Here is a 22,993-nt window from a genome sequence, read left to right as displayed (position 1 = left end):
GAAATAAACTAACATCTTCTTTGTCTGCTCAGGTTTATAGAAGTTTTTTATAGATTTAGCAAGTCAGCTACATGCCTTACCGAGTTTCCTGTCAGAATGTTCATCTTTATAATCAGTAGGTAAGTAGAAAGATATATTTTTGCAATTAATTTTTAAAGCAGCGAAAACCTCCGTGGACGAATAAATTATAGACATCGGATCAGCCACTAAAATAGTGTCGCTAACAGATGGTGTCGCTACTTAGGGCTTGAGAAACAAAAAAAAAGCATTCTAGCCATTCAGCTCCAGTAAATTAATGTTTTCTTTCTAGAAAAAATGCTCTTCTAATCAAATAATATCTAAACTATACGAAAATTCTTCTAGAAAAGGTGGCTTCGTTAAAACATTATAATTAATGTTCCAGGAAAAAATTTGAATCGTAGAATCAGTCTTTTGTTAAATAAAGCCAGTGTGACTTGACACTTAAAAACACATGAAAGGTGGTCAGCTAAGCCACACAGCCTACATTTAAAAAGGCAGAAAACCCAGATTGTCTTTAGCTTTCGTGTGATTATAGGAACATTTTGCGTATCTGGGAGCATTTCTACCCAGCTTTATGACAAGACCATATTTTTGGCAATTTAACATTGCATCAGTAGAAACTTGAACTCACTAATAGGCATGCGCTCATAATCAACCACTAAACTTTCACAAAGACGCTTGTTCAAGATGTGACTTTTCAGTAAATTTGAGCCGAGAAGTAGTATTCCACTTAGCTGCTTAGCTGCTAATAAACAGGAGTTTGTTATTAGTGAGCCGCTGCAAGGTTTTCACAGATCCGATCCAACTGACAAGTTACAAAGTTGACAGCTGTATTTTTTAAAGTAAGCCTAGTTACAAAATTTGTCGTTCTTAGTAGCTACTTTTATTCCGCTCTTTCTTCTCTACGATGAGTAATTCTTGTAATCTCTATCTGTTCGGTAAATTCTGAAATTCCAACCTTTTGTGGAAAATATAACTCATGTCTTAAATGCAATGGAAATCGTTCATTCAGAACAGATCACAACTGCAAGAAAGACTTACAAAACCGGTAATGTATTTCCAGCAAAAGCTATTCAAAAAAGTTTTGATTGCCCCACTACTGCCCATTGCTTATCCCACAAAATTAGTTAAATCAGTTTGCGCATCTAGTGTGCGATTAAAAGCAAGTATTTTTCTCATACAGTATTTTTCGTTTTGACAAACTTTGGAATGGAAATATTTCAATGGGATGTAATCGCTAAGCCTTTCGCTTAGGTTGCCAGAGTGTCTAAACCTTTTCATCGGGTTCACGACAATATTTGTTTGTTTTACAATGCTGATTTTTGGTGCTAATTGGCCAAATTATAAGGATTACAATGTAAATTTTTGCAAGAAGCATTTTAAAATCCTCTTGTTGATTATGTAGTTACTTCGAAAATTTCAAAAAATCCAAAATGATCCAGATTGTTAAGTGCCTTCGCCTTAAAAATTAAATGTATGTTATTTAAAAAAAAAATCTAATGAAATCCGCATCTCGATCAATGTCTAATTTTTAGTTTGGCTTAATTTCTAAACAACGGAAAAAATGTGTTTTTTACATTTGACAACATCGAACATTTCATCGCTTTCATTTCAAGTAATGGCTGCATTGTTTTGATTTATGCTTTAAAATCTTTATGCTTGTAAACTGAGTGATCTCGACATATCTTTTGGTTTATATGCTGATGATCTAATTATTCGGAAAGCTGGTAAAGATTATTGTTGTTTGATAAATAATGTCTGACATTACTCTTTTTAAAATGTTTCTATTTTTAGCAAGGCTAGCCTAGGCTAAAATAAATCAAGTAATTCTTGCAGAATTCAAAATAGGCTAGAATGGGAATATTACATGCAGAAGCTGTTAAAGGGGATATCCTGCGATGGTCTCCTAAAGATGGTCATAATTAGGACTGGCTAAACAGTTTTTGACATCTTAGGCAAAAGTAGGCTCTTTCTAGCCTAGGCTATGTACCTCTCCCTCCACTAAAGTATTGAATAGCATATTTTAATTATAAAAAAGAAGTTCAATTATGTTTCCAAGTTATGTTCCAAGTAGGCTATTTATTCTGTGTTCTTAGTTTAAGATATTAATATTTCAAGGTAAAATTATAGCCTATTTTAATGACTTTTGGCTATCTCAAAAAGGGGCTAGGCTAGGAAAATGAAAGGTAAAATTCTAGTTGATTAACTTCTTGCTAGGAAAATTGGTTAGGAAAATGAAACTTTCAGGGATGGGTCTACAAGCTAAAGTGTGTCCCTGGAAGGTATTTTGGAGTACCTACCTCCACTCCTTCTCCCTCTAGAGGGTCCTGACCTTTAAAATGTGTGTGTTATAAAAGTGAAGCCTTGGAAAATAGGCTAGATCTTCTGCTTGAATAAAGTACAAAAAAATTGTTTTCAGCTTCACAACTTTGCTTACTCCCAAATTATAAGGTTTTAAAGATATGCAAAAACATTTCCTAAGTTTTGAAAAAAAAAACATTGATATGGCTCATAATTCTACTCAAATAACAAAAATTGCATTTTCAGAACTAAAGGCAGAGGAAAAGCAACTGGTAACTGAAAATTAAGGTAAAATACTGTTTTGTCAAAATTTTAATAGGTATAGACCTGTCATGTAGATGAATTTCAGGGCCCTCTAGAGGGTGAAGGAGTAGAGGTGGGTGCTTTAAAATATCTCCCTGGGATATACTTTAGCCTGTAGACCCATCTCTGAAAGTTTCATTTTCCTAGCCTAACCCCTTTCCAAGATAGCAAGAAGTCACTAAACTAGAATTTTACAAAACTTTCAGCAATGAATACAGGGACTAAAACAGGGTAAAAAACATTACCAAATAGGCCTAGAGCATAATTAGGGTAAAAGACCTTTTCTGTGAAAAACCACTTTTATTTGGCATTCCAGAAAAATAGAGGTGGGCTTTTTGACCACTCCTATTTCACTAAAGTATGTGGCAATGCAAGGGTAGTAACAAGAGCCCTGTCATCTTGGTTAAATTTTCACCTATGATTTGTCACCATAAATTAAAAATGTTGTTCCCTGTTTTGACAAGCAATTGAAAAGAAAAAATATGTTTTAATATTGTTATTTATATAATAGATAGGCTATCAAACAATTAAAGTTACATTTTTAGAATCAGAAGAAAATTGGCTTTCTTTTAATATCTGAATAAAACTGAATCACTGAAAAAATATATGCATTAAAAAGGTAGGTACATCAAAAATTTGTATTTCCAAAAAGATTTCCTTGTAGGTAAGTAAATAAATTAATAATTTTAATTGTTTGATCTTAAATAGTTTTAATAACAACCATATTGATACATAGCTTAGATTTTTAGCTATTCATTAATATAGCCTGTACAATTCTTCTCAATTTTTCTTTGGTAACAATGTGTGAAGGTTTTAGTTTTACATAATTTTCCTCAATTGGATACTGTTTTTTTTGTCCTATGTAAAACTCAAATCCTTGTTCTTGTTACCAAATAGGAGAAGAATTGTATATGCCAGTAAAGAGCTGGAAATCTAGATTTTGCAATGATATGACTGTTATTAAAATTATTTCAGATCAAAAACTTGCAATTATTAGTTTATTGACTTACCTAGAAGAACCTCTTTTTGGAAAATAGGCTACCAATTATCCTACTTTGATGCATATATTCTTTCAGTGTTCCAGTTTTGCCCCTGGGGGGTAAAAACTGGGGGACAGCTGCCCCCCAGTTTTCTGACATCTGATATCCAATTCCTTTCATTTTATATGTTTATACTCCTAGACTACTAAATACCCCCTCTCTGCTTGTTTATGAGGCCTAAAACTGTTACTATGCCTAGCTATACTCCAGCCTACCCTTTTCTTATTTCCAAGGATTAAACTATATGCATAAAATATAAGACATCTTACCTTAATTTAATGTATTTTTTGTTGGCTTTTTCAAAATTCAATTTATAGTAGCCAACCCCATTTTGAGTTAGGATTTATCTATCTCAACATACCCAGTAGTTTAATCTGACAGTTAATTGCCAACAGTTAAATCACCATACAAGTTTAGTATAAGCCTAGATTAGTGGCTATGAAAAAGGAAACATACCAAGAGAACAATTATACAGCCCATTACAAATATATAGCCCAATTTATATATTTCTCATGGGTTTCTCCATTTCATGATTTTGTCCCAATTAATTCAGTTTACAGGTACATGGGTTGAAACAAGAAGAATGTCCCCCTCTTTATTGTATGGCATGGCAAAGTGTATTTGAAATATATAGTTTGGGCTATATATTTACCCAATAGGGGGAAGGGGGAGAGGTGTAAAATACAGTAGAGCTGTAGTCAAAATGTGCTAGCTATAATTGTTCTGCATTGTATGAAGTAGGATGTGTCACCTTAGCATATTTCCTTCTCTATAGCCCCTCATGTAGGCCCTTACTGAAATTCTATCATACAATTTATAGACTGTATTCTGTACAATTGGATTGTCAAAATGTTCTTGTAAATAGCATATACTAGGGCTATTAGGATATTTTAGGAATGTGGATTGCTAAATATTTTAAGTGCATTGTTTTAGAACCTAATTATAAATACACACTTTATGTAGTTTCAATAGTAGGCCAAGTCCTTTAAAAAACTATCTGTATTATGTTTAAGATTAGTTTCTTAAATTGTATAATCTATGGTTAAGAAATATAAAACTAGTTAATAAATTTTGTCCAAGATTAAATACTCTGCCAAAACTTTGGGCTTTACCCAATTAATATGTCTTATAGGCTGATTAAAGTAACCTGTGTTTAGTTTCAAATGTAAAACATGATTGCTGTTTAAGTGAGGTTTTTGAGTTAAAGTTTAGTATTGTTATCCTAAAACTGGATATATACAGTCTAATCCTTTTAATCTGTATATTAAACTTCAAGAATCCTGCAATCTAAGATGTAGTATTAGGGATAGAGTTAGAAACCCAAATCTAGGTAACAAGTTATATTTAACATACTTGTTAGTACATAATGATGTAGAGGTGATCTGGTAATTTCATTAAAAGTTCTGCCTAGTATACTTTAAATTGCTTTTGCAAACAATTAAGACAAAGTCCTATAGACTCCAGTTAATGATATTGGAGACTACTTCTCAGGTTCATCCTATACTATGAGCCAAAGCTTCCTATACCCATCTCTATCAACTGCAGACTTAGTTAGCTTAAATCAAACTTGCTAGTGATTTGGACAAATCCAGTCCTTGCCAGTTAGTTATGGTGGGGCTGTATGACATCTGTTGTATCTCATAGAGTAAACCATGGTTTTGTTGTGCAGTCCTTGTTGAGATTTGAAGCTATCAGTTGTTATATATCCCATTTTTGTCTTGCTTAGGCTGTTCCACAGACTTATGATTCATTTGTAAAAGAAATTGTTTTTTTTTCTTGCCTTGGCACACTTGCAGAACAACTTTGCTGAATGACCTCTGGTACTTGATGACTGGGCTGGTTCAAACATATCTTTGGTGTCAGACTGGAGCAATGTATAGGTCATTATCATATTGCCTCTGTGTTGATAGTATTTCAGAGTTGATAGCTTCAGGCTCTGCAGTTGGCATCCATACTCTTTATCCTTGAGACCCTTCATTTATTTAGTTGCCTGGCTCTGAACAGATTCAAGAACCATCTGGTCTGTTTTATAAATTGGCATGGGGATGCATATTCTATAATTGAATCTAGGTCTCACTAGGCTTTTGTAGAATTTAGTCACTATTGCTGGGGATCTACTAGTAATTGTATGCTTGATGATACCAAGAATCTGGTTAGCCCTTGCTACTGCAGCTCAGGTGTGGCAGTAGAATTGGAGGTCTTCATCCACAACAACCCCCAAATATTTATCTGACATACTCTCAGAAATTGGTTGTCTTTCACTGGAATTTGATAATATTGAACATTGCCATTGTGGTTATGTCTTTCAAAATATAGAACCTTGCACTTTTCAATGTTAAACTCTAGTCTCCATATATTGGCCCATTTGCTAAAGCAATCTAGGTCTAACATCATTGATGCAGCTACATCCAGCTGTGTGTCAACAGGACCAATAAGTTTCAAGTCATCTGCATATATGTCAAATTTATTAGTCATGTTTTTTGGAGTGTCATTAATGTAGATATTGAAAAGTGTAGGTCCCAAAATAATTCCTAGATGCACATCACTTCAAACCTCTGCTATTTCTGGATAGAAAGCCATACCACCTTCACCAAAGACTTACCCACAGCTTTCTTCTCTTCAAGGAAGATAGGATCTAGTCCACCACACCTTATTCAGTACCCATTGCCTTTAGTCCCAACTAGAGCCTTTGATGACAGACTATATTGAAGGCTTTAGCTAAGTCTAGCAGAACAATATCAACTGGGAGACTTTGGTGAAGGAGCTCAGTTATGTAATTATATGAGTATAATCAGATTTGTTTCAACTGATCTACCTGGTTGGAATCTGTGCTGGTGTTTTTGTAGAAAGTTATTTATGGCCAATTTGAGATCAGCAGCACTTACAATGCATTCAAGATTTTTCCCAACAGCAGAGGTAATACTGATTGGTCAATAATTGGGAGCTTTGATCCTGTCACCTCCTTTATTTTTTGGCAAAATATGGGCAACTTTCTAGTCCAATAGTATGAATTTGGCAACAATAGACTTTTGGAAGAGCTTTGAGAGATGCAGTGCTAATTGGACATGAGTTTCCTTCAAGAATCATGGATAAATGCCATCTGGCCCAACAGACTTAGTGGGATTAAGCTTTTTAAGCCAAGATTCAAACTCAGCCTTATCTACTGTTGTTGAAGACACTTGAGTGTTAAATATATAGTGTGCTGAATTGGGAGGGGGCAGTGTCTCCAGGTGTGAAAACTGATGTAAACTGGTGATTCAAGGATCAGTGACTTTTTGATGGTCATTTGATTATATTCTGTTACAAATCAGTTCACTAACCATGAGCCTACTAGGCTTACATGCAGAGACATATTTGCAGAACTTCTTGGGCTTAGTTTTTGAGATTGCCACAATGACCTCCTTGTAATGCTCTATCATTTTCACAGTGATGATGGTGATGTAAAAAATGGTGTATGCAAAGTGAAAATAGTTATAATAAAAATAGAATAACATAGAACCTAGGCATTTTTTTGGACATACATCACTGGAAAAGAAATTACTGTGAAAACCGAATTTGCATAACAATACAACCCTCACCCATGAACAATTTCCTAAATCTAGACAACCACCCTAAGAGACGTCATTGTTCTCTCCTGTCATCTATTCCCTTGGGAATAAACATCACTGTTGACAGGTTTTGCTTCTTTGTTATTGTTGGATGTTGAATGTGGTAAAAAAGGTGCTGCTATGTTGAAAGTGCCAGTGTTGCCATGTGTAAGAGAAGCCCACCAGTCAAAACCACCAAAAAAGAGACAACATGAGAGCCCTGTAAAAGGACAGGGTAAGTGCCCAGGCTGTACAAAAAGCCTGGACAAGAATTCACAATCTACCAATTGTGACAATTGCCCCAACTGGTTCTGTATCAAGTGCCTTGGATTAAGTGATGAACAGTATGTCCTACTAGGGAAAATGAATTGCACCATTAACTGTGAATGGAGCTGCCCCTTGTGCATCTTAAACAAACCTGTGCACAACACCGACACCCTAACCAAAGCTATTGAATCTTTCAAAACAGAAGTACATGAGGACATTGCTAGCATAATGTCAGCTGTCAACAAGGGCCTCAAAGAGATTCATGAGGAGCTTGCCACAGAATTAAATGTTAGAAAGGTAAAAGCAATTGTTGACTCAGCAATCACTGAACAAGTGACTGGGCCCACCCCAGATGCACTAGACAAACATATACGCTGCACAGTCAGAAGCAAGCAAGACAAGCAGCAATGCAAACTCAACATTTTTGGATATGGGATTCCAATCCAAGCAAGTGGCAAAGACTTCCTTGCCAAATATTTCCAGGACACCTACAAAGGTGGAATTATCTGAAAGAAATTTTTTGCTGGAGTTTTCAGTTAGGACAGGATTGTCCAAAGGGAATTTTAGGGGGGGAGGTCTTTTACATGGGCGCAACTTTCTACAGAGGATTGTATCATAAAGGGAGCGGATTTTTCATGGAGGAGGAAGCCAGATTTACCGGCATTATTTGGAAAACGATCAGAAATTAAATAAAAAAAAGTTAACTGAAAGTAAGGAACAACGTTAAAACTAAAATTATTCAGTATATGAAGGGGATGCCCCTCTCCTCAATACCTTGCTCTTTATGCTAAAGTTTGACTGCTTGTCCAAATTTTGTAAGAATGACTGCTGAAATAAAAAAAGCCAGTGAATTAGAATAAGAAGTTTTTTGAAGTACTAAAGAACTCTAGCATGAAGAGCAAGGTGTCAAGGAGGGGGCAACCCCTGTTTTGGTTTCTTTTCTTTTTTTTGTGCCCCATCGTTTTCTTTTTTTTTGCTTATAGATGGGCAATAAAGAACATTCATTCATATATATATATATATATATATATATATATATATATATATATATATATATATATATATATATATATATATATATAATTAATTTGTAATTTACAAAATCTTCTTAATTTTGTCTTAATTTTTTTGTCTCTTAAGTCTCTTGAGATGTGGTCTCAACAGATAGATTCCAGTTATTAATTTTGCTTACAAGGATTCTTGTGAGCTTGGCTTATGCTTGGATTTTTTGTTGTTGAAAACGACATATCTGGACTCATTGTCAGTCTGATGACAACTGATTGTAGTATTTTTTTTGTCTCTGAACTTTTTTTCTGAAGTTTCTTGAGATGGGGTCTCATAAGGATGATTCTAGTAATCAATAGTTGCTCACAAGGATTTTTTGAGTTCTTTCTCTGCTTGGAGTTTTTTTTTTATAGATGCTGCAAGAGATGGATGTTTTCAAAAACGCCATATCTGGGGTTGTTGACAGTCATAAGACAACTATGAATTTAGTATGTGTTTTTTTTTGTCTATTAAGTTTCTTGAGATGGGGTCTAATTAGAGTAATTTTAGTAATCGATGGTTGTTCACAAGGATTCTTTCGAGTTCTACATCTGCTTGGAGTTTTTTTTTTTTTTTTTTTTTTTTAAGCTGCAGGTGATGGATGTTTTCAAAAACGTCAAATCTGGGCTTGTTGACAGTCGAAGACAACTATGAATTTAGTATGTTTTTTTTTGTCTCTGAAGTTCTTTTTTTTTGTCTATGAAGTTTCTTGAGATGGGGTCTAATTAGAGTAATTCTAGTAATCAATCGTGGTTCACAAGGATTCTTTCGAGTTCTACCTCTGCTTGGAGTTTTTTTTTTTTTTTTTTTTTTTAATGGAAGCTGCAGGTGATGGATGTTTTCAAAAACGTCAAATCTGGGCTTGTTGACAGTCTGAAGACAACTACGAATTTAGTATGTTTTTTTTTGTCTCTGAAGTTCTTTTTTTTTGTCTATGAAGTTTCTTGAGATGGGGTCTAATTAGAGGAATTCTAGTAATCAATGGTTGTTCGCAAGGATTCTTTCGAGTTCTACCTCTGCTTGGAGTTTTTTTTTTTTTTTTTTTAATGGAAGCTGCAGGTGATGGATGTTTTCAAAAACGTCAAATCTGGGCTTGTTGACAGTCTGAAGACAACTACGAATTTAGTATGTTTTTTTTTGTCTATGAAGTTTCTTGAGATGGGGTCTAATTAGAGTAATTCTAGTAATCAATGGTTGTTCACAAGGATTCTTTCGAGTTCTACCTCTGCTTGGAGTTTTTTTTTTTTTAATGGAAGCTGCAGGTGATGGATGTTTTCTAAAATGTCAAATCTGGGCTTGTTGACAGTCTGAAGACAACTACGAATTTAGTATGTTTTTTTTTTGTCTCTGAAGTTCTTTTTTTTTGTCTATGAAGTTTCTTGAGATGGGGTCTAATTAGAGGAATTCTAGTAATCAATGGTTGTTCGCAAGGATTCTTTCGAGTTCTACCTCTGCTTGGAGTTTTTTTTTTTTTTTTTTTTAATGGAAGCTGCAGGTGATGGATGTTTTCAAAAACGTCAAATCTGGGCTTGTTGACAGTCTGAAGACAACTACGAATTTAGTATGTTTTTTTTTGTCTATGAAGTTTCTTGAGATGGGGTCTAATTAGAGTAATTCTAGTAATCAATGGTTGTTCACAAGGATTCTTTCGAGTTCTACCTCTGCTTGGAGTTTTTTTTTTTTTTAATGGAAGCTGCAGGTGATGGATGTTTTCTAAAATGTCAAATCTGGGCTTGTTGACAGTCTGAAGACAACTACGAATTTAGTATGTTTTTTTTTGTCTCTGAAGTTCTTTTTTTTTGTCTATGAAGTTTCTTGAGATGGGGTCTAATTAGAGTAATTCTAGTAATCGATGGTTGTTCACAAGGATTCTTTTGAGTTCTACATCTGCTTGGAGTTTTTTTTTTTTTTTTTTATGGAAGCTGCAGGTGATGGATGTTTTCAAAAACATCAAATCTGGGCTTGTTGACAGTCTGAAGACAACTACGAATTTAGTATGTTTTTTTTTTGTCTCTGAAGTTCTTTTTTTTTGTCTATGAAGTTTCTTGAGATGGGGTCTAATTAGAGGAATTCTAGTAATCAATGGTTGTTCGCAAGGATTCTTTCGAGTTCTACCTCTGCTTGGAGTTTTTTTTTTTTTTTTAATGGAAGCTGTAGGTGATGGATGTTTTCAAAAACGTCAAATCTGGGCTTGTTGTCAGTCTGAAGACAACTACGAATTTAGTATGTTTTTTTTTGTCTCTGAAGTTCTTTTTTTTTTGTCTATGAAGTTTCTTGAGATGGGGTCTAATTAGAGGAATTCTAGTAATCAATGGTTGTTCGCAAGGATTCTTTCGAGTTCTACCTCTGCTTGGAGTTTTTTTTTTTTTTTTTTTAATGGAAGCTGCAGGTGATGGATGTTCTCAAAAACGTCAAATCTGGGCTTGTTGACAGTCTGAAGACAACTACGAATTTAGTATGTTTTTTTTTGTCTCTGAAGTTCTTTTTTTTTGTCTACGAAGTTTCTTGAGATGGGGTCTAATTAGAATGATTCTAGTAACCAATAGTTGCTCACAAGGATTCTTTTGAGTTCTACCTCTGCTTGGAGTTTTTTTTTTAAATAGAAACTGCAAGAGTTGGATGTTTTCAAAAACACCATAGCTGGTCTTGTTGACAGTCTGAAGACACCTATGATTTTAGTATGTTTTTTTTTGTCTATGAAGTTTCTTGATATGGGGTCCAATTAGAATAATTCTAGTAATCAATAGTTGTTCAAAAGGATTCTTTCGAGTTCTACCTCTGCTTCGAGTTTTTTTTTTTTTTTTTATAGAAGCTGCAGGAGATGGATGTTTTCAAAAACGCCAAATCTTTGCTTGTTGACAGTCTGAAGACAACTATGAATTTAGTATGTTTTTTTTTTGTCTATGAAGTGTTTTTTTTTGTCTATGAAGTTTCTTGAGATGGGGTCTAATTAGAATGATTCTAGTAACCAATAGTTGCTCACAAGGATTCTTTTGAGTTCTACCTCTGCTTGGAGTTTTTTTTTTTTTTTTTTTTTTTTTTTTTTTTTTTTTAATAGAAACTGCAGGAGTTGGATGTTTTCAAAAACACCATAGCTGGTCTCGTTGACAGTCTGAAGACACCTATGATTTTAGTAAGTTTATTTTTGTCTATGAAGTTTCTTGATATGGGTTTCCAATTAAAATAATTCTAGTAATCAATAGTTGTTCAAATGGATTCTTTCGAGTTCTACCTCTGATTAGAGTTTTTTTTATAGTAGCTGCAGGAGATGGATGTTTTCAAAAACGCCATATCTGGGTTTGTTGACAGTCTGAAGACAACTATGAATTTAGTATGTTTTTTTTTTGTCTATGAAGTGTTTTTTTTGTCTATGAAGTTTCTTGAGATGGGGTCTAATTAGAATGATTCTAGTAACCAATAGTTGCTCACAAGGATTCCTTTGAGTTCTACCTCTGCTTGGAGTTTTTTTTTTTTTTTTTTTTTTTTTTTTTTTTTTTTTTTTTAATAGAAACTGCAGGAGTTGGATGTTTTCAAAAACACCATAGCTGGTCTCGTTGACAGTCTGAAGACACCTATGATTTTAGTAAGTTTATTTTTGTCTATGAAGTTTCTTGATATGGGTTTCCAATTAAAATAATTCTAGTAATTAATAGTTGTTCAAATGGATTCTTTCGAGTTCTACCTCTGATTAGAGTTTTTTTTTTATAGTAGCTGCAGGAGATGGATGTTTTCAAAAACGCCATATCTGGGTTTGTTGACAGTCTGAAGACAACTATGAATTTAGTATGTTTTTTTTTTTGTCTATGAAGTGTTTTTTTTTTGTGTATGAAGTTTCTTGAGATGGGGTCTAATTAGAATGATTCTAGTAACCAATAGTTGCTCACAAGGATTCTTTTGAGTTCTACCTCAGCTTAGAGTGCCAACTTTAGGATAGTGAGGGAGGTCCTAACCTCTTATCATCAGCGCACCTACGAGAAGGGACGTCAGATCCCAACCAAACTAGATGAGAAGTAAAAGATGGCTCGCTAACTAGAGATGGTAAGGCCTTTTTAAGGTCTGGGTGCTATCTAACCTCTATAGAGTGAGGGAACTCTAAATTTTTGTAGTCTCATGATCTACTAGTAGATCATACCTACTATAAGTGACGTCTGGATCTCAACCTAACTTGGTGGAAAGCAAGACCAAGTCAGTTGTCCTTGTCTTTCTTTTTGGGAGCTTGCACCTGATCCTATGTTTTGGGGGAGGGAGAGGTCCCTGGACTCTCATCAAGACAATCTCTACCAGAATAGTTTATCACATATAATGAAACTGGATTGAAAGTAAAGAGTTAATACCCTACTTCTGCTTTATGGGGTACGGTACTGATCTCACTTAAGCTGGTAACAGAGGATGGAGGCTCAATTATTGTGATAAAGATATCCTCCAGAATGAGTTGTCAAACTTGAACAGCATTTAGTAGAAAATCAGAGGTGGTTCTCTTGTTGTCGTTTTTTGGGAGCCGAAACATGTTAAACCTCAATAGAGGGTCCATAAATTCTTTTGTTGGGACATTTACCCAAAGAGGCTGCTCAATCTCAAGAAAACTTGATGGTGGTTAACAGATTTTGTCCGAAAATTTACTCGATACTCTGGGATTATCCGAGTGGGGAAGAGAGGGGAGTACATTTTACGTAAGCATGGCTTTGCCACTTAATTTCTCATATATTTGAGCTGCACCTGATCCAGCCTAGGTGGTCTGTTAGAGGTATCATGATATCTTTTTATTAGTATAGTTGTTGGTAAGATGATGAAATTTATCCAGTGAAATCTGATTCACAGTCTTGTCATAAGAATGAAACTGGCCCGTTGTTCCCAGTTAAACACTATAGGGACTAGCGGCTATGCCTTTTGCACATCTTGAATATTTCAAGTATTTAAACAGTACTGCATATGGTACAGGATTATGTATAGTATGGTACAGGATTATGATTATATGGTACAGGATTATATGGTACAGGTACTACATGGAACCTGGGCACCAGAGTCCAAATTTTTATCTTTTATTTATCTATCATACCAAATTAGGCTTTGTGTTGAGAGCTTTCAGCTTAATAACGCATCGTCACTTCCTTATTTACATATAAAAGGATAGACACTTCCTATGTTAGGCGTTTTTTCCATAATAGTTAGTTTTAAAATTCACAAAGCGGCTAGTGTAGCCCATTTTTCAATTTTCATGGATTGACATCCTTTCGCCATTAAATCACAACTTTCCATAAACCTTAGACGGGATTATCTAGAACCTCTTAATTCTTACAAGATACTGTCAATCTTTCTTCTCGTTTTCTCTTTTTCTCGAATTTTTCTTCCATTAGATATTTCGCTCTTCATCGATCTGATGAAGAAATAGAACTAGACACGGAGAACTGAGCTGAATAGCGGATAAGTTTAAAATAGGCTGTCCGCAAGACCTCTTCTGCTGAATTAGAAATTCCTAGGAGTTTAAGAGTTTGTCCCACAACGTGCTTTAATCTGGTAAACTGGGACCTACCAACTGGGATAAAGCTGGATTAGTGTTTTGTTGAGCTTTATGAAGGAATTGTGTGGAAACTGACTTATAATTAGAAACAACCTATTTCAGGATGCACTGTAAGCGAATTTACGTAGAAACGCATTTACATGACGGGAGTAGAGGATGAATGCGTCACAGCCCGGAGATCCGTTTCAGGTGTAAGTTTGTGTTTTTTTTTTTGTTCTTTCATAATTATTGTACAACCTATCACTGCGTATACTGCAAAAAAGGGGCAAAGGTCTGTCAGGGGAAGAGGGATTGAAGGCAGGGATCAGGGATCTATATGACTGTGGGATCCGTATGGGCATATGTGATGTATAAAAAAAAAATCAGAAAAAGTTATCTGCTACTTGTGAAACTGCTTTGAAAGGAGGGCTGCCAATTGAAGGGGATAAATCCTTCCTTGTTTTTTGCCCCTCCTCCAAAGATCTTGAAAACGCCTATTTAATTGGAATTTTTTCATTTGTATTAATCATTTTGCCTCCCCTTGTATTTTCGTTAATTGGCGCCCCTGATTTGAAGGTGTGTTTGGAAGTTGGGGAGACTCCACCCTGACTTTTAGGAAACAATTCTTAAAAGCTACATGCTTTATTTCAAATACACCTATCAGAAGAAGGGGGTACACCCCTCTTTAACCTAAAAATATATAGTTTCTCCCTTTGTAAAATGTATAACGCATCCAATTTTGCCCTTGATTTATAAGATTTGTTGTTAAGTGTGTACTCATTGATATGTCCAAAATATAATTCAGGGCTTAATTTTTTTTTTTTAATTTCGGTGTTTCGAAAAATAGCAGGATTGATTGCCAAATAAAATATGGCATTAGAAACAGTCTCCTTCCTTTTTTCCAACTGATGGAATGCTGTTTGAGGCTAAAAGAAGGAATACCAAAAGAATAATGATTTTAAAATGACTTGGCTTTTCACTCACTCGGACTATCTATCTGATATCATATTTAATGATGTCATAAATCAATATTAAATTAAGCCAAAATTTATATTTAAAATAACATATATTTATTTATGAAGAAAAAGGGTCGCATGCATATCTTAGTATATTGATTAAATGTAGTGTTTCATTTAAGTGTTTTTGTTGTGATATAAATTTTGAAGAGTAGAGATCGTTGATATTGTTGATTTTGTTTGTTTTCGGATTGTAAATTATCTTTAGGAATTTTCAACTTATAAAATCTTTACCTCTATTAGATAAATACTTCGAAAAGAGACAATAATGCTCCTTGATAAATTTTAATTGAAGAAGATCATTTAATATTTTATTCAGATTAATCTTTTTTTTAATAATTTAAGCTACCCTAAAAAATGTATTTTTATTTTCAGTAATCTCTTTAAACATATACGAAAAATTAAGCGAGGAAAAAGGTTTAATTTAAATAAAGCATTGTCAAAGAGTAAAAAAAAACACAAAAAACAAAAAACATTAATTAAAAAAAAAATCCGAATACTTTTTATTCTTTGCCAATCCTTTTTTTAAATATAAACCGTTTTTCTCGCTTAATTTTTCCTAAATGGAAAAGCAGCGTGGTCTGCTTTTCCAATTATCTCTGTAAACATGAAATTTTTACACAGATTGTATGGTTTTTGAGTGAAAATGAAACAATTTTTTTAGTTTGATTTTAAACGAAAAGTGAACACTTCAGTTGGAAAATAACACAAAAAGAAGGAATTCATATAACAAAACAGGTAGTACAGTTAAATGGTTCTGTCATTGATGGGCTTATTGGAGTTGTTCAATTAACCGACTATAACTAGAAAATAGACCACTATTTTCAGTTTTTTGAGGATGTGGGAAGGGGGGAAGGGTTCTTAAAAATGCTTGGAAAGTCTTTTCACCAAACCTGTGTAAAACAGCATTTCAAAACACAAGTGGCATTGACAATATTTTGCTGCGAAAAGAAATTTTAAATAAAAGCTTTCATTGGCAAAACAGTTACCCCATAGTATGACTTTTTGTGTTCATTGTATTTTAAAATTCCAAATCGCTGTGGCATTTAAACGATGAGTGTCCCAAAACATATGTATGTATGATCGCCTATACTATATTTTAAGCTATAAGATGTACTATATAGTAGTATGCACATTGTCAGTCTCCTTATAGAAAAAAAGTAGACCACTCAATGTTCACTTTAGTAAATCATTCAGTAACTGGGATAGCTAAAACACCATGTTTTGTTTTTGAAAGCTTATCCTATATGATATGAAACAACCCTTAGCCTAACAACAACTGTTTTGCTTGGTTTCTGTCTTGTTTAGGGGGTTTCTGAGGGGAGGGGCTAAGCTGAACAAAGTAGTGAAGAAACTGTTTATGAGAACTTGCTTGTTTATTTATTAGAGAAACCATGAGATTCCTGGGTGCCGCGTTCCCTGTGTTTGTGCATGTAATAAGTTTCACCAAACAAGAGATTAGCTGTGGAAGTACCGATTTCGAAATACCTTTCTAACAATTATTTATTATTATTTTGTCCATTATTTGTCGCAAATGTTCACTGCTCTCCTAAGCCTTTAACTTATTCTGGTTTAATTTTAGGTCAACTTATGCATATTATTATTCTGGTTTTATTTTATAGTAGTTTTATGTCATTTTTGAGTGAATAAGGCCAATTCTGAACAATTCAAACCTATAAAACGAACCAGTTTAGCTACGCTTTTTACGCCAATAATGGTAGTACATCAGGCAGGGACGTATCCAGGGGGAGAGGCTAGGGGTTTTTACCCCCTCCCTATAATTTTTGTCTCACTCGTAAAAACGTCACAATGCACATACATATATTTTTGATGTTTTTCAAAGTTTGTTTGTACCCCTCCCCTCCCCGCCAAGGAGGGGGTACAAACAAACCTTGCTAAGGAGAAAAAAAAAAACTTACTAAAGGCCTGATATGAGGAGTGTGTCGAAAGTAAATTACGTTGTAGGATTTGAAAGATGTGAAGGGTTCATTTTCATGATATTGATCTCAAAGCTGCATTCATGTAGCTTTGAGATGGAGTTCAACATAATCCTCGTTCGAGTTGAGGCACATGTTGCAGCGGTTCACCAGCTTCCTCATACTTTCCGTAAAATTTTGCTGGCTGGTAATTTCTGACTTTTCTAACATCCGTACCAATAGGGAAAGGCAGGGTTTGAAATACCCCCATTTTTTGTCCCTCCCAGATTCCAAAAAGAAACAAAACATATTTGGTATTTTTATTGAAAAATACCTTCCCTCGGTATTTTCATGGACAAATAAAAAATAATAGAAATTGCCCCGTTCCTATATTCTGAAAAGTACATTTAGCCCCCCCTCAATATATTTGTGAGACGCCACTGTTGTCCGATCTAAGTGGTCGTACAAGTAGGGTCAGACCACTTTCTATGTGTTGCTTTTTTGTCTCCCTCACATAGTAAGCACCCCTCACCCAGTATACACCCTACTTGTGTGGCGAATCATTTCTTCGATGTTTGTCACTTGTACATTAAAAAAAAATCGTATATTCAATGGGGGAACAAATCTTCCTATTGAAAACTGTGAAAAGTTGAAAATTACCCAAGAGAAATGTTGGGTTGAGGAGGGGGTGCTTTCTATCAATTGATGCTGAGTGTCGGGACTATCCAACAAAAAAGGATCGTGGCAGGGCAGTGGTTTAAGTTTGGGTTGGCAAGATTGAATGGAGGGAGTTCAAACTTGTTTTTGTACCGTTTTTGCATGTCTGAATTGTTTCTAAACGGTTTGAACGATGTATGGTAATGGTATAACGGCTGCGGTGCATCGTCGGGATGTGTCTCAAGCGGTGTGATGTAGGTCATGGTTTACGTCTAACTGAAATTTAAGAGTTTAGATTCCTAAATATTTAATAAAAAAACATTCTTTTACTTTATCATTTTTTCCAACATGTAGTCGACTTTCCAAATGTTTTACTTCAAGGCCATATCCAAAGGGGTGGCACCAAGTTTGATCCCCCACCCCCCTCCGAAATTTTTGTCCTATTTGTTAAAAAGTAACAAAAATGAATAAAAAATTCACTTGTTTTTATTTGTTTTTTTCTAAACCACTATCGAACAAAAATACCCCCTCCCCCAGAACGAAAATTCTGGATTGTCCCTCATTTGTTGTTTCATCTTTAATTTTGACTAACTCTTTACGTCTTTATTTGTTATTAGCTCTGCAGAACGTATATATGAAAGCTCACGTAGATTGACGACTACAAATGTATCAGAAACTAATTTGAGGTACACAAAAAACTATTTACTATGGCTTGTAGTTTGGTCGCTTCCCTCTACCAACTTTTGCTTTCCTTATATTGTAAAGCTTCATTGGAATTAAAGTATACGCCTCAAAGCACTCCTAAAAATTACACATCTTCATATTATTTTCATATTTGTGGGAAAATCCCCTGTAATTCCACCCACATCAAGGATCTGAGGGCTCAAATTAGGCAAGCCTCCCAGGATTTAATAACGGCGGCGGGGGAGGGATAATGAAGGGTTTTGTAAAGACTACTTGGAACAAAAATCAACATCTTGAGATTTCAAAGGGGGTGATGACAGTGGTCGAGTATGGTTCTAAAGCGTGGGTGTTCTAAAACGGAAGAGGAGTTGCTAGATGTTTTCCAGAGAAATTGCATACGGATTGTTTTGGGCACCCGACTGACAGTACTCAAATATTATGATGTAATTAAAGAAGGAATAAAATGATTAGGGCATGTTCTGTGGATGAAGGATGACAGATTTCCGAAGATAGTCCTTGTGGGCGAACCGTCTAGGGCCAGACAAAAGCGGTTTGTCTCCAAATTGGGCGGAAAGGCTTTGAATGGATTGGAATGGAGGAGGAGCTTGCGTAGCTTTATTGGCCTTAGGTGGCTTGGTGCTGCAGTGAGTTGTTAGTAGTAGTAGTAATAGTAGAATTGGAAATGAGTCAGGAGATTTTGAGGGTTTGCCCACTCAGAAATCATGTACTCTAGGCGGCGCTTGGCCAGCGTTTCGGGGACTTTGCCAAGCCATTTGGGGACTGGGTCAAGCATGGTGGAACTGTGCGGCATACGTGACATTCCGAGATGTATACCAGATGACAGGAAGTGGAGAACCCTGTACACAAGATGACAGGAAGTGGAGAACCCAGGGTCTAAATTCATATACTTTTATTCTCTTTCTAAACATTTAATGCTAAAAAAAAACTAAAAGTTTCACCTGCCACAAAACTTAGCGCCATTTAATATACCTATTTGATTTCTTTTGTCTCAGTGAAGGGAATAAGGGATATCAATCTTCCAATTCTTTAAAGTTTGAGCAAATTTTGCAATGAAAAAGTCAACAAATTAACGGGGATTCCTCTATCTGCCTCCATTTGTAAATATAAACTTGTTGGTATTGTTAATACATTGGGGATTCCCACTTTAAATTTAAAAAAAAGAAAAAGAAAAGAAAAAGACAGTACGAGAGAGAACATTTTGAGATATGGCACCTTTTGATCGTTAGTGTTATAATTAGAAGTGAACAGAGGGAGTGGCTTTTTTTTAATGTATGTTGCTAGGATCTTCTCCTGTTTTGGCTTTAGAACTGATATACATAAAAGAAGACTTGAGTAAGCTGTTGTTTACTCACATGTTTGGGCCTCTACTATGTCTGCTTACAGGGGGTTTTGTTAAAATAGCTTCAGAGACAGATACTGTGCCCATATAAATAAATCTTTCGCCATGGAAAACAAAACCATTAGAGTTACTAAATTTGGTTTTATCACCAGCAAATTTGTATTTACTACCGGAGGCAGATAGGGGAATCCTATGAAGGTGTTCCCCGCTCGTTCCAGTAGAGGCTAGCCATTCTGCTTTTGGCTATATTCTAAGTTCAGGTCTTATAAAAGAAGCCAGGTCATTTAAAAGGATTAATAAATTTCAATCAAAATGTTAAATTTTTAATTATTCTAATACCGTTGCCCTGTCTTACCTTGTGATTTTGAGGGAAGTGAGGAATCTCTTGACACGAGAAAAGTGAATGATAAATAGCTCGAGGAAAGCTTAAATCCGCTGAGCTATTTTGCAATGCATTAAAAAAAAGGTACTTGTCGGTTATTGGAAACACATTCAAGAATTTGGCTCTGTAAGACAAAAACCTGTTTCCCTGTACTTGTCGGTTATTCGAAACACACCCAAAAAGCGAAGTTAGGTTCATCCTAGTAAAATATAACAGAACATGATTGTAAAATAATATTTTAGAAACTAAATTATGGATACTTAACCTAACCTTCCCATTATTCTGTTAACAAAGTATTGTATTTTCGTCATATTTTGATATATTTCATTAAGATTAACTGTTAGGGAAACCGGTTATTGTCTTACAGCGTACAGCGCAATTCTTGAATGTGTTTCCAATAATCGACAAGTACCAAAAGACTATGCTCTTTTTTCTTTCTTTAGAACGGTTTTAAGGCACTTGTTATCTACCAAGTGACATATAGCGATCGTAAATTCTGTCGGTCGGTCTGTTTGTCTGTCTGTCTGTCCCTGTTTTGCTACTCTAGGCACTTCCAGCCTAAGCTATGACGGTGAAATTTGGCAGGCGTATCAGAAACCAGACGAGATTAAATTAAAAATTGTCGTTTCCCCGATTCGACCATCTGGGGGGTGGGGGGACGGTTAAATCGGAAAAATTAGAAAAATGAGGTATTTTAACTTACGAAGGAGTGATCGGATCTTAATGAAATTTGATGCTTGAAAGGATATCGTGGTTCAGAGCGCTTAATTTAAATCTCGACCGGATCCGGTGACATGGGGGGGGGTTAGGGGGGGACCTAAAATCTTGGAAAATGCTTAGAGTGGAGGGATCGGGATGAAACTTGTGGGAAAAATAATCACAAGTCTTAGATACGTGACTGACATAACCGGAACGGATCCGCTCTCTTTGGGGGAGTTGGGTGGAGGGAGGGTTAATTCTGAAAAATTAGAAAAAATGAGGTATTTTTAACTTACGAAGGAGTGATCGGATTTTATGAAATTTGATGTTTGGAAGGATATCGTGTCTCAGAGCTCTTATTTTAAATCCCGAACGGATCCGGTGACATTGGGGGGAGTTGGGGGGGAACCTAAAATCTTGGAAAACGCTTAGAGTGGAGAGATCGGGATGAAACTTGGTGGGAAAAATAAGCACAAGTCCTAGATACGTGATTGACATAACTGGAACGGATCCGCTCTCTTTGGAGAAGTTAGGGGGGGGGGGTAATTCTAAAAATTAGAAAAAAAGAGGTATTTAACTTACGAAGGAGTGATCGGATCTTAATGAAATTTCATGCCTCGTAACTTAGATCTCTGATTTTAAATCCCGACCGGATCTAGTGTCATTGGGGGGGTACCGGAAATCTTGGAAGACGTTTAAGGCGGAGAGATCAGGATGAAAATTGGTGGGAAGAATAAGCACTAGTCCAAGATACGTGACTGACATAACCGGATCCGCTCTCTTTGGTGGAGTTGGGGGGAGGGAGCATTTTGGAAAAATTAGAAAAAATTAGGTATTTGTAACTTACAAACGGATGATCAGATCTTAATGAAATTAGATATTTAGAAGAATCTTGTGCTTTAGAACTCTCATTTAAATCCCGACCAGATCCGGTGACATTGGGGGGAGTTGGAGGGGGTAATCGGAATTCCCAGAAAACGTGAAAATCTAGGTATCTTACGAATGGGTGATCGGATCTTAATGAAACTTGATATATAGAAGAATCTTATTTCTCAGATTCTTCATTTTCAATTAGAATTGGATCATAGAGGGTTGGAGGGGGATACAGAAATCTTGGAAACCGGAAATCTTGGAAAACGCTTAGAGTGGAGAGATCGGGATGAAACTTGATGGGAAGAATAAGCACAAGTTATAGATGAGAGATTGACATAATTGGAACTGATTCATTCTCTTTCGGGGAGCTGGGGGTTGTTAATTTGGAAATTTTAGAAAAATTGAGGTATTTTTAACTTAAGAAAGGGTGACCGGATCTTAATGAAATTTGATATTTAGGAGGAGCTTGTGTCTCACAGCTCTTATTTCAAATCCCGACCAGATCTGTTGACATTGGGGGGAGTTAGAGGGGGGGGGGGAACCCGAGATCTTGGAAAACGCCTATATATGTCGTAGATACGTGATTGACATAACTGGACTGGAACCGCTCTCTTTTGGGGGAGTTAGGGGATGGGGTTCAGTGCTTTGGCGAGTTTGGTGCTTCTGGACGTGCTGGAACGATGAAAATTGGCAGACGTGTCAGGGAGCTGCACAAATTGACTTGATAAAGTCGTTTCCCCCGATTCGACCATCTGGGGGGCTGAAGGTAGAGGACAAATTAGAAAAATTGAGGTATTTTTAACTTACGAGTGGGTGATCGGATCTTAATGAATTTTAATATTTATAAGGACCTCGTGACTCAGAGCTCTTATTTTAAATTCCGACCGGCCTTAAGCCTCTGATTTTCCTTTTAAAGCAATCTATTGACTCTTAGAATTTTGCTAGAGCTCATACCATATGAGCTCTTGGCTCTTCCAACCTCGTTACAAGTGCCATATAAGCTCTTAGCTCTTGTTTCTTTAGCTTTTTCTATCTTTCTTTTTCTTTTCTCTCTTTCTTAGGAGTAGCTAGCTGAAAGTGAATGATAAATTGATAGAAGGAAGTTTTAATTCGAGAGCTGCCCTGAACTGCAGTGAAAAAGTACTATCTATCATCTTTTTTTCTGTAGGACGTCTTTTTCTTTTTCAGGAGTTTTTCAAGGGCAGCGGTCACAAATACAATTAATGTGCTCAAAATTTCCTCAATATGAGAAATAAACGTCTATTTTATGAACCATCCTAAAACACAAGTAACTACCACTATTCATATAACCCAATAAATTTCAATCAGATCGACAAAATTTTTTT

At 35.5% G+C, this 22,993-nt stretch overlaps 1 long non-coding RNA gene across 1 annotated transcript; it reads left to right on the top strand.

Moving 5' to 3' along the window:
• Positions 1 to 1,626: 1,626 nt before the first annotated feature.
• LOC136040943 (uncharacterized) lies at positions 1,627 to 20,833 on the top strand. Its single transcript, XR_010620918.1, has 3 exons — positions 1,627 to 1,748; positions 14,184 to 14,272; positions 18,267 to 20,833. It is a non-coding gene; the product is annotated as an uncharacterized LOC136040943 (long non-coding RNA).
• The last annotated feature ends 2,160 nt before the right edge of the window (positions 20,834 to 22,993 follow it).

The sequence above is a fragment of the Artemia franciscana genome, chromosome 21 (genome assembly GCF_032884065.1).
Source record: "Artemia franciscana chromosome 21, ASM3288406v1, whole genome shotgun sequence".
NCBI lineage: Eukaryota > Metazoa > Arthropoda > Branchiopoda > Anostraca > Artemiidae > Artemia > Artemia franciscana.
The sequence above is the reverse complement of the archived record's forward strand: the minus strand, read 5'-3'. Positions and strand labels throughout refer to the sequence as shown.